Source organism: Eucyclogobius newberryi, unplaced genomic scaffold, assembly GCF_026437365.1.
Source record: "Eucyclogobius newberryi isolate DKJ021-1_F unplaced genomic scaffold, fEucNew1.0.hap1 SCAF_13, whole genome shotgun sequence".
Taxonomy (NCBI): Eukaryota; Metazoa; Chordata; class Actinopteri; order Gobiiformes; family Gobiidae; genus Eucyclogobius; species Eucyclogobius newberryi.
The window spans coordinates 31,655,126-31,671,307 of record NW_027315757.1 but is presented as its reverse complement, the minus strand read 5'-3'; the positions used below and the strand labels follow the sequence as shown (position 1 = coordinate 31,671,307).

Genomic DNA, 16,182 nt, shown 5'->3' with positions numbered 1-16,182 from the left:
AACAGTATCAAATACATTAAGTTCAGGCCAGAGAATTAGTGAGACATGGGCCAATACTGTAGTGTGTGTCCTACAACTTGATTTAAGTCGGCTTAGTGGGACTTACAGGAGTAAAATCAATCTACCACAGATCAATGCCTGGATAAATATATCTTATATTAAACAAAACAGCCATATTGTTGTTCTTTTTGATATTGCTTTTTATAAAGAGAACAAAATATCTGACGAATAGAGAAAGTCAGGAGAATGAACTGGGTTCCATACTCCCTCACACATTATTGTACATTTACAAACACATAACAAATTGTCTTAATACATTTGTCAAATGGCCTGTCCAGGACTTGCCTCCATTGCTAATAAGACTAAAGTACTGGAGACATCTTGGCTCAGATACTTGGGTTTCTCCAGATTATTAACACTTCTTCTTTGTGTCATGTTATCAGACGGTGCAGAAAATGTGAAGAGACACTTTTCTATATATAATAAAAATGTGGTTTTTCATGTTCCATATTTCACCGTGTAGACAGTAAACCCCAGAGTATTCCCTCTTTATGGTGAGTGGATTCAGGCCTGTTCCTGACTTGGTTCATATGACTGTGATTTTTCAGGTGGAAACATTTTCAGTGAACCCTGTGTGCACTCACGCAGTGTCCATACTAACCGGCTCTTTCCATCTCTGAGAACACATTTATGAAATATCCTGCACTTGTACATTTTTAGACATTAGAACATACACATATAATTGTAGAGGGCTAATACTCGAATTATTTGCAATCTTCACACCAAAACGAGTGAGGCTGTAGTGCTCACTGTTGTTGTGTCCGTGGGCAAGAGACTTCTGTGCTGGTGAATGAATGAGAGTGTCAATTTGAATCTTAAACATTAATATCTATCAATCTTGCAGTTGTGTAGCAATTATTTCCATCAGAGATTTACACAATATAAATAATTGCCAGTATGAAAACTATAAGTTACATATGTACTGTATGCTCTAACATCACGATCATGATACTTTCAAACCTTCTTCAAACTGTGTGTGAAGCAGTTTGTACTCAGTGATGCGAGTACGGTGCTCAGTATGTGGCATGTACCAGTACATTCAGCACACACAAACACACATCTCGCTCATAGTCTCCAAGAGCTCAGGGATGACTCATGCAATGTTCCAATTTGATGTACCTATATCTGGAGCCACAAAAGCCAGACTATGACTCATTTAATACAGTGATTCCATACTTTCTGTCCATAAAGCACATTCAGTCTGCCCTTTTTGATCTTTAAGGTAGATGAAACTGAGAAACATATAAGACCCAATCCGCACTCAAACAACCCCTAGCTCTGGCCCAGATACAGGAGTTGGTGTGGACTTGCGTGGCACAGAGCTGCCGTGTGATTGGCTGGCACAGATGATGCACACTCTGCTACAGGTGGCAGAGGAAGGCTGTGTGCTGCTGTGGTAATAAGCTGCAGAGGGCGTAGTGGTGCAAGGATGTGAGGAGCCTAGCAATGATCATGGGATGGTATAGACGTGGTGGGTGCGAGGGGAGGGGCTCGGGGCTGTCTGAGGTAACGCTTGTACTCGTTCATCCCCACTAGATTCACACGCTTCATACTCGGCACGACTCCACTCGGCCATACTGTGCAAAATGCCCAGACAATCTGCTCTCACACTTGACAAACGGCAAGGATAGATTAGAGCCTGCCCAGCACAAACTGCATTTTAAGGCCGCAAGTGAAATAATGGACAGAGAACATAGTGCGAAGGTGAATTTGGAGAAGTAGGCCATCCAGGCTGTAATGATTCTCAAGCGGAGTTCACACAAAAGGAATGTGGAACACTCTGCTCTTTTTTGTTGTTCCACTTTCCTATTAGGTCTTTGGTCCCATCTTACAATCTGTAGTTTGAGCCAAAAACTAAATATGGTATGAATATACTCACTTCAGGCCTTTCAGTTCCATTGTAATTGACATTTAATATTGTTACATACATTTTTCAATATTGATAACCCTTGGGGGAAATTAAGTGTCTGAATTCTGATAAAATAGCATATGTATTCTGAACCCTTCAACCCCATAGCAGATGAGATGTGCATGTACAGATAATTGAGCTGCTGTGGAGGTCTACAGCCTGCAGAGAGAACCAGACGCACTCACATTCACAGGAACATTTACATTTTACTGTTGGCTAATACATTTCGGATTTTTGTCTCGGGAGAGATACGCTGGAATTGAACCCACAATCTCTGTGATGCAGGACAGGAGGACAGAGCACTGTTCCACTGTGCACCTGTAATGTTATATTACACGGGGGGTAAAGATGTCAGATACCGTATATAATAGTTCCAAAACTGTATAAAACAATCATCTGTATCGCCTTATCTTCAGCAGACTAAGACAGACGATAAGGAATTGCCCCACACCATATAGGTTCAAACTCCATTAGTCTGGCTGTTATTTCATCCTGGTCTGTACTTATATGACAAAGAACCTCCAACACATTCATCACATTAAAAGCAACAGCAATCTCTGGCAACCACACCTTATCCACTATAGTTCCTATCGTTTTGCCAAGGCAATGCACTAATGCACTTTCAGACTTGGCAGGCTTAATAAATGACCTACATTCATTCTTTTAGCTCTCATTTGTCTGAGCTTTCACAGTCACCTGGCCAAATGCACAAAACACTACTTGACAATTTTCAAACTACGTTAAGTACATTACGTATAATTCAATTTTAATAATGCCGCCTCACTCACCCAATGTGACTATATGATGTCTTGTCCGGCTGCCAATGACAGAGTGAACGTACAAAAATAGCTGTTTGAATTCCATAAGCTAAAGTTAAATCAACTTTACAACCTCTTCAAACTAACCATTGTATCTAGAAGCCCGAGAATGTGAACTCACAGCACGAATCTAACAAGTATTATGTGATGAAGGTCATAACAGTATGTAAGACATGCTAAACCCGTGAGCGGATCACCACAGCGACAATTCCACAGCAATAACTTTAGTCTCAGCAATGTTTCACCATCCCAAAAATGGAATTATTAGAAAGGTTAAAATGTCCCATATATTTTGTGTGTGTAATATGGCTTCTTATATGGCACCTTTCCTTGACTTTGACCTTTGGACCCCTCTATGACAGTGGTTCCCAAGCCACCCCTCGCAGGTTTGATCATGAGATGATGTTAAGGTGAAATGTTAAATCTATTACATTGTATTTAAGCTCTCTTTTAATTTAAAACAGTCATTGAGTCAGACAGACAATAAACTACTAAAACAATCACAATTAATTTGAGGTGGTTTGAATCGTGAAATTCTGCTGTAGGGGTCCCGGCCTGAAAAGTTTGGGAAGCTCTGCTCTATGAGGACATTTTATATTTTATAACCTACAAAACCTTTTATGGGTGAGATAAAGGCAGAGTTAACGGTGAGGAGTGAAGCATGTTGATCTGTCTTTGTAGTAGCAACACTAACACAGAGCATCTCAGTTATTCCTTTTGTATTGCATTCTTTTGTATTTTAGTAAGACTTCGCACCACATGCACAAGACACATTTCCCTTGACAATAAAGTTTAACTTAGCATAACTTAAGAGTGTGGGGAACGCTCACCTCACATCCCTCCTCCACTTTCATGGAGCTCTATGTTCAAATCTACATGACGGGTTCTCCAGTTTTTCCAATTATGACTTAGTTTGATGAGAAAGCACCTGAGGTAAATATTTAGAATAGTTTTACTTCCATTAAGTTGCAGTTTGTGAAGAAACGTTTAAAAATAGGAAGTAGTAGAGTTCTAAATGGGAATCCCTTCATCTATGTCATCAAGAGGCGACATGCCATGGAAAACACAGAGACAATTTACACTTAACTGACATTAATCCATTGTATACATGTAAATATTGCATGGATTTGTGTGTGATATGTGTTTTGGAGTGGCACTGGTTTTACTAAATGAATGGCTGGATGAGTGAATGCGTTAATATACTTGAAATGTATATATTGCAGATGGAAATTAGCATTAACTTTGTTATAAGCAAGCACGAGCATCTTTCATAGAGGTAAATGTTTTATGTGCATCATCCCTAATAAATTAACTAATAAACTAAACTCATAAAATATATTAGGGCAACATAATAGTGGGAATTATTGCATTATGACCGTTAAGAACACACATTTCTTACCTAAAACCTAATTTAGTTTAAAAATTATCACTTTTCTGTAAACATTTTTTTATTTTTTATTATTGATTTACTTCATAATCTTGACATTTCTAATCATAAACTAAATATTTTTTCAACGTTTTAAATTTTCTAATTTCTGTCAGATGGACCTGGTTTTATTGCATATGTTAAGTTTGTTGAGACACGATTATAGCATTAGACAAAATACTTTTGCAATATGTTGTGCAGCACTAAACTACACAATTAAACATTTTAAAACTTAACAATGTTTGCAATAGCTTGGAAGGCCTAGAATGTAGAATTCCAATGTGTTATTATTGAATATGTTATCACGTGTTATTGTTCAAGTTCCAGTGTATGTCCTTTACAGCAAAATGCTTTTCCCACGTCTTCTGAATCACTGTCCTTCTACATCGTCCTACATATGACCTAATAAAGCAGAAATGCCATTTAAATGTCAGTTATTGACGTAAAGAAAAGGAAAGAAAGAATTTGAATTATTAAAACTGCAGAACTTGTCTTTCTGTAATCACAGGAAAGACAGACAGGAGAGGGACATTTTGATATCTACACTATATTACCTTTAAATACAGTCTGGGTTTTTCTCCTGCGAGAAGTAAATGTCAGGCCACAAACAGAAGCAGCAAATGAGGGGGAAAAACTCACCATTGCATTCTTCTCTTCACTTTAAATGCTGGCTTCTTCTTTTGAAGGTGTGGCTCTGGTCATTGGAGAGTAAAGAGTTGAAGTTGTGTCTTGCCCTGAGTAGAGTGAGTATGGACATGTGTTGATTGATGCTACAGGGCGATTGATGTGAAGCTTCCGGCTGGTTCCACTCCTGAGTGCTGTAGCTGGTTGTCCGGGAGGCCTCCTTGGCTACTGTGGGTTTACCTGTGCCTCTAAGGCAAAAGGGCAGATGCTGAGGTGAAGAGAAGTAATGCACGATATAATCGCGATTTCCTTTGTGTGTTTTGAGGTATATTGTAATAATCTGCCGGGAATACTGTTATTATTGTTATTATTACAACCAGAATATGAGGTCACGGCCAGTGTGTCGCTGCCGGTCAGTGGTGGCTATGCTTTCTTGAGGTTCATGTGTGTTTTATCGCCGGTAGGTAGGTCGATGGACACCGGTGGTGGTCACAGTTGTGGTATTATGAGTTTGAGAGGCAATCGCGGTTCTGTCACGCTTTCAGCACTGAGAGGTCAACGTTGTGGACTTGTTTCCAGTAGGTTGGCTGACGATGGAAGAGGTAGGCAGTAGGAGACGTTCCCTGGGGTACAGGGATAGGATGTTGCAAAATAAAGTAAGAGACTGAGAGATCCAATAGTGGAAAATGAATTCCCTATTGTGTTTTTTTTTTTTTTTGTCTGGGAGGTAGAAAGTCGAGTCGAGGGCTCTGGGTGAATCTGAGAAAAGTGAGAGGCTGACTGTGAGGTACTGCTGTTGTAACAATCTTTGCGTTGTCTTGGCTCAGGGGTCTCCAAAATGAAAATGCTGGTGGTTGTCCAGTGTCCATCAGAGAAGGTGTGAGCTCTGCCTTTACATGTATGAGATGTTTGTCTTTAGGAGAAGCACCTGCAGGAGACAAGACAAAAAAGTGGGTTTGAGTCAGGGTCGTTCATAAATAAAATAATTCATTAAAAATGTCATTCTAAAGTGTGCGTTCAACATTTCTAGGGATTGAAACATTTATAAATTACAATAAAATGTTGTGTTGTTGGCAAATTAACAGAAATACATTCCTCACATACGTCTGAACGAGATAATTAAAAAATACAGAGTAACTTGAAGTTAAAGCCATGCACAATCTTAACATTGCATTAGGCCTAAGGCAACAATTATATTTATATAATTGCATTTAACATCTAAAGTAAACACTATACAAATACCAGTACTTTGTGTACAGAAAAAGTGAACATAGTGATTCAAACTAAATGTACCATAGCGAGAGGCTCAACTGGAACATGTGAGAAGATGAAAACAAGTTTTGTGTCACAGCTTCCTCCGTCACACCAAACAAACCACCACAGATAAACATGAACAAAGTAAAGACGGGTTCAAAAGAAGAACAGACAAATGGACTCAACAGCACTGCTTTGGTAAACTTCAGAAATCACATAAAAAAAAAGCAGCGGTTTGCTCTGTAAGTCTTTAAGAGTTATCAAGTTATGTCAAATGTCTTTGTTCTTTATAGACAGTACATCTATTGTCAATTTGATTCTGCAAAGAAGTAATCCACCCACCACCGGAACAAAGTGAGAGTGACTTAAGAAATGAGGCAATGAGCACACATTCTGCCGGGTCAGAAACAACAAAAGCCACAGAAAACCGCAGTCTCACATGTTATGACAACACACTGTACTTGTACTTGTACTTGTACTTGTACTGGCCCTGTGTAAAGTGTAGGGCGGCTGTTGGCAACCCACATTCGCCTGAACACAATGTACAGACACTGATTCCCTGTTAATCTAGTTCCATCTGTGCATGCTGCTCTTGGGCTGGGTCTCACACACACACAACGCACACACAACGCACACACAACGCACACACAACGCATACAAAACGCACACACAACGCACACACAACGCACACACAACGCACACACAACGCACACACAACGCACACACAACGCATATACAACGCACACACAACGCACACACAACGCACACACAACGCACACACAACGCATACACAACGCACACACAACGCACACACAACGCACACACAACGCATATACAACGCACACACAACGCACACACAACGCACACACAACGCATACACAACGCATATACAACGCACACACAACGCACACACAACGCATACACAACGCATACACAACGCACACACAACGCATACACAACGCACACACAACGCACACACAACGCACACACAACGCATACACAACGCATACACAACGCACACACAACGCATACACAACGCACACACAACGCATACACAACGCACACACAACGCACACACAACGCATACACAACGCATACACAACGCACACACAACGCATACACAACGCATACACAACGCATACACAACGCATACACAACGCACACACAACGCATACACAACGCACACACAACGCATACACAACGCACACAAACACACACACAACGCACACACAACACACACACAATAAATGCACAACACACACACAACGCACACACAACACATGCACAACGCACACACAACGCATACACAACGCACGCACAACGCACACACAACGCACACAACACATGCACAACGCGCACACACAACGCACACAAAACGCACACACACACAACGCCCACACACACACACTCACACACACACACACAAAACGCACGCACACACACACAACGCACACACCCACACACATAAATACAACTCGCACACACACACACACACACACAACACACACACACACAAATACAACGCACACACACACCACACACACACACACACACACACAACACACACTACACACAAATACAATGCACACACACACACCGCACACAAACACCCACACAAATATAACGCGTACACACACACACACACACAACGCACACACCCACACACACACAAATACAACGCGCATACACACACACAGACACAGACACAACGCACACACACACACACACATAAATACAACGCGCGCACGCGCACACACACACACACACACACACACGTTTTGCACTGCTCTAAAAGTTGCCATAACACTTAACACAAACTGTGAAAACTTGCAGCAGTTACATATGCTACTTTCCTCTCGAAGAGCCTGCTGGGAGGTCGAAGGTCGCAGGTGGTGGTCACAGTGGTATTGTGAGTTTGAGAGGCAACCGCGCTTCTGTCACGCTTCCAGCACTGAGAGGTCAGAGTTGTGAACTTGTTTCCAGTAGGTTGGCTGTCGATGGAAGAGGTAGGCAGTAGGAGACTTTCCCTCAGGTACAGGGACAGGATGTTGCACAATGAAGTCTGATACATTCTTTTATTTTCTGGAATGTAGCGGCTCTAAAAGTTGTCACTTACACGCACTTAAACAGTGAAAACTTTCAGCAGATAAATACACTTCTTCTCACTCACATTCGATTACATGCACCAGAAGCACAGTGCCTCCCACACACAGCTCAAAAGCTCAAAAGCTGTGTACTATAAGCTCTATACCTCCCCTGAACTATACTCCCAAGATACAATACAAAAAGCACATCCTTCCTCAGACACAAACAAAGCGCTCTCTGGAAAGGCTAATTAACAAGGTCAGGAAACGCCAAATGAAAAAGACATCAAGATTAATCTCATAGAGAGACATGGAAGCAGCACCGACCAGAGACATCATCCATTTAGGACAATTTGTACTATTGTTTAATAAGAAGAATGCCTTCCGGCACACGCCCGCCGCTAAGTCACTCATTTAGCAGGAAAATGCCACAATGTAAAGAAGTCTGCACAATCAGATTTACAGCCTATGAATCAATCAAGCTCATTGGGTCGAGTCTTCACCCACAAGGTCAGCAGTTCAATCCCTGAGGGATTAAATTGGCAGAAAAAAGTCACCAAAAACCAACACCAATGAGACAATACTGAAATTTGGTGTCACATTTATTATGGCCAAATCATAATGATGATTAATGATATATATATCACAAAATAAATAAAACTGCTGCCTATAAAACATGTCCATATGCATAATTTTCTTGAGTTAATTTCTTATCATGAATAAGGTCTAAGTTTAAATAGCTATAATAAAATTGTACGCTGTTATATTCAAGTGAAAACCACAATGATCCAGAAGAGAAGATCATGAATAATTAGCTTATTTCTGCACAATTTGGTGGTATAATGGCAAATATTATGTACCAAGGATGATTATTGTCTTCTTTTTATTGCAATTTGCAGAATTATTGCTTACTGTCCCATCCTCCCAACACCACAGTCGTAATGTTTTCCAGGATAACTTATATTTCCACAGTTCTCATTGAGAAAATTTGACATTTGTAAAACACCAGAGTTATATTCTTGGTAAATCTGCTCTATTTCCAAAGAAAGTCAATATGAAATAGTCTGAAATAAAAATGAAGATAAGAACATGGATACTGAAGCCCTGTTATTAAGACAACTTTGAAGCTTTGCCCTTTACAACATTTGCATGTTTTAATTGCACTGGTGAAATTGGGGTTTTATGCTTGTTAGCCAGTGTCTCTATTCGTAACGGAATGTGCTGCACAGTTGGTCTATTCCCCTGACAAGGCATGTTCTTACATGGCCTGTATTTGAAAGTTACAAATTATTTTTTATGCATTTCTGAATGGCACATTTCCAAATGTGAAATTGTACTTCTACTCTAGGATGTTTTTGAAAAAATGCCCTGAGAGAAAAACTGGGTCGGTGCATGACATTAAGAAAAGTGTACTTGTCGGATGTACTTTAAATAATTTTGACAGGAGAATTGATGAAGCCCAAGAAAATCCCATGATTAATGTGCATAGGGCATTTTGTCAAGAATATTAATAGTATTCAATAATGTGCTGATTTAAGGCTTAATATTCCTGCCCAGTCATGATCTGGTCCTGTGATGGCTTTTTAAATTTGGCAAAAGAAGTTCATTTGACTTCAGTAGATTTCTGTGACATTATTGTAGTCTTTCTACAGTATGTGGGATTGGGTGTTTAATGTAAAATAACAAAAAGAGTACTGAATCAGATTTGGGGTAAAGTATTGGATGGATGTGTATCAGTTTCAGGTTCAAGTATCGCACTACTACTACTGACATAATCATGTGCAATACTGTCATATTCATGTGCAATACTTTGACATAATGTCAATCATATTGGTGCAATATTCTCTGTCCATATAAAAGCTGTAAATACGAGCGTTACTATTGTCATCATTATTTTTAACTTTTTATTAAGAATATAAGAGGTTTTTTATAAGAGCTTTTCCCTTAAGAGTGTTTATTAAGTTATCTGTTCTTTGTTGTTTACTTCTGTACCTACTTTGTGTTGCAATACTGGAATTTCCCCATTGTGGGACAAATAAAGGCTTTTCTCATCTTATCTGATCTTATACTTTTAGTGGACTATAAAATAAAAACACAGAAGAGCAGAAATAATACTTTATAACTTCATTCAAAAGATTATACTAAGTTTTTAAATGATCAGCCAACAGCTTTTGCAGCTTTAGAATTTTACATACGCACCAACAACAACAACAGCTGCGACACTATCTACACCAGAGATCCCAGCTCTACTTCAAAACCCAAACCTTTTCAGTGATTTCCACTGAACTATCAAAAATTGGAGTTGAAGAGAAAAGGTATTTGAATGTGCCCCCCAACCATAGCAAACGCCACGAGAAGTCAGGCTGCACGCTGTAGTTGCTGACTTCATTTTCCATCCATGTCAGAGCATCGGCTCATTAAAAGCCACTCAGTGAGGCGGAGGTGTGCGACGACGTGATACCGGCAGAATGTGTTCAGTGAGAGGATGATTCAGAGGTCGACAAAGCCTGAAGAACCAGGAGAAGCCCTTGATGAAGATGATAGAGGCTGGGGATTATTTTAATTTATATTTATTTTGCCAATGCCAATAAAAATTGAATTTTTCTGCTATTTTGGTTGATAATTGAAAAACTAAAGAAAAAAAATCGTTACAACGGAAGTAAAGTTGTATTATTAAGTTGTATAAGTTCACAAAATATTTTTGCACTTTAGTAGAAATGATATGGCATTTCTTATAATTAATGTAAGACATGAGTAATACACGAGGCCATCTATATGTTAAAACAGACACTGTGGAAGCTTAGAAAAAATATCAGTCAAAAAAATTGGGGAATTTTTCGATATCTGGGCGATACCGATATATACTGTACCTACTATTTCTTTGTCGTATTGCATTTGGCATGGAAAAAAAAATGTTGTCCCAATTATTATTTTTGGGTACAAGTAGACAATATAAAATGTGTACAGAAACACCATCGCTTTGTGACTGGTCTGGTACACTGTTTACATTTGATCTGGAGACCTTCTTATCATAATACTGCATCACAATAGTGCTCCTCTTAAGTTACAGACTTGAATCCCTTCTACAAACATCCATGAATAGACGGAAGGATACAATATAAATTCAATGTGACCTAGAAAATGTTCAGTTATGTAACTACTTGAGTATAATATGGAGCAGCCTCTCACTGTAATGTCCTGTCCTGGAACATTTGTCATATAAAATGTGTCAATATTTACTGAGAGAGTGGCAAGACAACCATGACGGCTGCATGCTACAGCCTCTATATGACCTCAGACGAGTGTTCTGAAGCAGGTCATCAGAGGACATGCATTGTACATGTGTGTGGAGTCACTCACATGAATGGATGGATGCAATAACAAGACAAATAAAGCTATTAAGGGAAAACCTCTGAAGGCTTTGATTCAAAAGTGGATGTATGTGTGTATACAGCACTCCAGAATAAACATTCTTTGCATTATGTTCCCCTCTTGCAAACACAAACAGATCTCTGCCTATCGAACTGAAGCGCCAAGGTTACACTCATAAACAGAGAGAGGTCCCAGAGGCCATAGGATTCTGTAATCAACAGTGTAAAACATTTCCTAGTAATAATAAAGAGATACTTACTGACCAGCTTTGCTAGCTTAGTTGGCCAATCGGTCAGTGAGGTCATAGTGGACAATAGGGCTGGGTATTGCGAAGACCCTCGCGATACGATACGTATCCCGATACTTGTATATTACGATACGTATCCCGATACATTTTTGAAAAAAGGGTCTTAAAAATGTACCAAATAGTTAATGTTTTTACTCAGAATAAGAAAATGTATGAAATTTCATGTTTATCCACAAAGCAATTATTTATAAATCCATTCTGCTCTAATAACTTCATACATCCAACCAACTGATCCAAATAGAAATATATGGAACATATTCTAGAAAAGTGTTGCATGTTTCTTGCCAAACAATTGGCCTGGTCTGAACCTGCTGCAGCAGCATCTTCTGCACAGATCAGCTTCTGATCAGGTCCACAGCTCCTTCTCACCTCGGCCCAGAGGAGCAGCACAAACAGTAGATCAAAAGTACTATTCCACCTCGTTTAAAGCCTACGGGCCACAAAAATAAAAATATCGATATGCGTATTGATACGGAGTCCATGATGATATATCGCCGTATCGATATTTTGAACACAGCCCTAGTGGACAAGGTATTTTTATGGATTGATTATATACATGATCTCTTTCAATTAATGCAGTTGAGTTAAGGAGCCCATATCATGCAAAAACGATTTTCAGAGCGTTTAACCTTACAGTGGTATTGGTACCTCGTATATGTGCCCAAAGAATTTTTTTGATTGGTTCCTGCGGTCTTTAGCTAGAGAATAGTCTCTGTCCTTCCCCTCGGATGAGCTATGTACATACTACATAGTAGCATGATGTCACACCCCTGCATCATTACAGCCCTATTGATCTGTGCTGAGCAAAAAAAGTAAAAGCACAGTCACGTTTCACAAGGGCAATAGGTCAAGATGAAGTCCAGGACCGACAAAGCTGTGTCAGTTAGTGGAGGAAGAAGTGGCACGATCAAGAGAGTTGGCTGCAAAAATCTGTAGATTCGATGGAGCCATCTGTTTTGGTTGCTTAGCAACCATATGAAAGTTAGAAAATCCAATCCAAAACTGAAAGAAAAAAAAAGCTTCAAGCGCTGCTACTCCATTTTTAATGCACGGTATACTGTATGCACATTAGAGTGATTGCCTGCACTTTACCATATAGCTGGCACATTTTTGTGGGAATGTCAGGCTATGAGCCAAGTGAGTCACTTAAATGTAGTGGACCATCAAAAGTTATCAAAATGTTTCTTTTAAAAATGAAGGCCACAATGGTATGGCGGCGGCGTGGCGGAGGTGGGCGAAGGTGCCGCTTGCAGCTATATTTCCATCATTGTACTCTGAAATGCACTATATCTATATATGCTTATTCCTTCTCTGTGAATAGTACCCCATGTTGTTTGGCTAATTTAGCCCTTCTAAAACAAGCACTGTTAGCACTGAACATGTGTTATTCAGCTTCATAATCATGTGCAATACTGTTATACTCATGTGCAATACTGTGACATAATGTCAATCATCCTGGTGCAATGATTTCTGTCCATATAACAGCTGTAGTGCTATTTTCATTAAGAGTGTAAGAGGTTTTTAGTTTTTCTACAAGTGTTTTTTATAAGTTATCTGCTTTTTTATTATTTACTTTTACCCCATTGTGGGACAAATAAAGGTTATCTTATCTTACCTAAACTGGCACCAGAATGACTGTTCTCTACTGCAGAGCTCCAGAATGAAGACGACATAGGTCACACAGTACAGGTGCAAGTTAATGGCACTAATGACATGTCTGCAATCTCATCACTACCACTGTAATCTCTCATTTCTATTACTGTTCATGAAGTACGGCTGCGCCCCGTCTCATTAGGTATTCATAGCTGCTGTGTGTTAGCAGTGCACTCATTCATTCAGTGCAAAACACTGATGAGCTATCCTTGTCAGCAAGATGATTTCTCCAATTTGTGGACCAGAAAGAAGACTTTTCTGCTTTTTCCGCTGTTGTGACGCGTCAAATAATCAGCGTGAATATTTTGGGACATGTTTTTTTAACGTCCCGCTTTCTGCGAGTGCCTTCCCAGATTGATTCAAGTGAAGAACTCAATTCAGAGAGAGACACAGATCAATCTGGCGTGAGGCAGGTTACTGATGAGCAGCTAATCCCCAAATCTTCATCTGATCAGCTCTATAGACAATATACAGGCCATTTTTCAGCAGCTGTAAATTAATTTGTTCATGTCAGTGACCCACCAAGGAGTTGTGAAATCATCATGCTGAAATTTCTTCCCAAAAGCTTGTAGAAAACAATTTTAAACATATGTATCACACTTCATTTAATGTTCTCACAAAGTACATTGGGTTTTATAGAAGCAAGTTTTGAGCAATTTGTTTGCATTGAGGAATGCAGAAGCCCTGTGGCCACAATCAGCCTGACAATCACAAGGGCAAAAGAGGAAGTCCACAATACTACTTAAATCCCTTTGGAAACAAAGAGGTATTTCACAGCCAAAAATCAGGTCTATCCACCCAGCCATACGATATCTATACCAAAACACTATGACAACCACTTACTGCCCCTGAGGAACGCTAACTGTTAAATTAGGTCATCACGCAAATGTTGCTCCACTATAGAATGCCCCCCTGACCCCAACCTGATGGAAGAGTTCATGCGGCGGTCAGCTGTCTGTTGCAATCTTACCATTTAAATCAATCATGCAGCATTTAGAGGGAGAGAGAGTTCACAACACATTATGGAGTTTTGCTGGGGCTTTTTCCCACACAAACAAGGCTCCGCTTGTCTCACACTCAGAATTATCAGGGCCTCACATCAGATTATAAAACCCATGAAGCAACTCAACATACATGCATAAATGAGCCCTAGAACGTAACAGATGACCAAAAAGTGCTTAGAGCAGCTTTATTCAACAGCTTCATTAATCCTTCATATTTTAATCTTTTGTATTTGCTTGTGCTGTCGAAGCAAACTTAAACATGTCTCCTCACAAAAAGAAAGCCACTGATGGTATGATGAGGCACTTGAGGGCCGACTCAAAATGGGATCACACAAGTAAACACAGAACACAAAGGAAGTGCTCTCACCATCATCAACATATGCACAAAATGTGAAAATATCGGTGTGTGTGAAAACAGCACAGAGGTGAGACCCCACTAAGCTTTGATTCACCCAGCAGTACGCACTATGGCCCAGATTACAAATGCATGCACACATAGACAAAGTGCTGGAAATCTCTGGGGTGGATTTGCTTTTATTAAACTAGACTGAACATCACGAAGAGCACAAAGGTTAAGGTCAAGCGATTCTCCTTAGCGTCTTCTCTTGTAAACCTAATATGTGGGTCCACCGCATTGATGTGATCAGAGAAGGTTTCCAGCTCTTGTTTCTTGATTGTTGGTTGAAGAGAACCAAGAAGCAGGACAAAAGGGAAACTGAACAGAGAAGGAAGGGTGTTTCTATCCCTTATGTGTCTGGCCTGTCGGAAAAACTGCAGAGAATTTTTAGACAACACGAAGTCCCTGTTTATTTTAAACCAGGAAACACTTTAAGACAAAAACTGGTTCACCCAAAGGACAAGTTGCCGACTCAAAAACAGAGCAATGTAGTTTATTCGATCCAATGCAGTGAAGAAAGTTGTAAAGAACGTTACATAGGTGAGACGAAACAGCCTCTACACAAGAGGCTTTATCAGCACAGAAGAAATACTAGTTCAGGACCACAGAGTGCCGTGCATCTCCACCTTGAAGCCTCTAATCACTCGTTTGAAGACGGTGAGGTGAAGGTTTTAAGCAGGGAGAAAAGATGGTTTGAAAGAGGAGTCAAGGAAGCTATTTTTGTTAAAAAAGAAAGACCTTCTTTAAACAGAAATGGAGGGCTTAGGTTTCATCTTCCTGTTATTTATAATGGGATTCTGAACCCCTGGAAAGGTAAAGGACATTCAGATGCTAATCAGGTACTCAGGGTGGTCGAGCCAGGGTCTCACAAAGACAAAGAGGTTTCTAATAGCCCATTAAGATTCTGAATAGGCTAGCTCGGTAGATACAAGGGGGGAGTTTCTGTTGAAACAAACAACTCTTTCTACTTCAGGAAGGCTCCTCCCAATGGGCGGGTCTTACCACAGAACAGTATTAATATCGGAGTTCTCGACCTAAATTCTGTTATTGACAATGACTCTTGGATGAGAGTCGAAACGTCTATTTTTTCAAACTGAGTCCAGATGACTACAACTGAAGCTTTTTCTACTATGGAACACGCCTGGACGAATGAGGGATTACACCGACTTAAACTTAAAGGAATAATAGAGGATTTTTGGTGCGCAATCTGAGTCATTTCCTTGTGGCGTGGACAGCCGAGTAGTTCTCCCACATGTCAATCATTCCTTGCGAGG

General features: G+C 40.0%; 1 protein-coding gene across 3 annotated transcripts in view; it reads right to left on the bottom strand.

Moving 5' to 3' along the window:
• LOC140358602 (thyroid hormone receptor alpha) overlaps positions 1–16,182 on the bottom strand; it is a 96,510-nt gene that overhangs the window by 48,198 nt on the left and 32,130 nt on the right. For all 3 annotated transcript variants that reach the window (XM_072443532.1, XM_072443536.1, XM_072443533.1), the window contains one exon: positions 4,853–5,765. The gene's annotated coding sequence lies outside the window, so the exon portion shown is untranslated. The remainder of the gene's footprint in view (positions 1–4,852; positions 5,766–16,182) is intronic.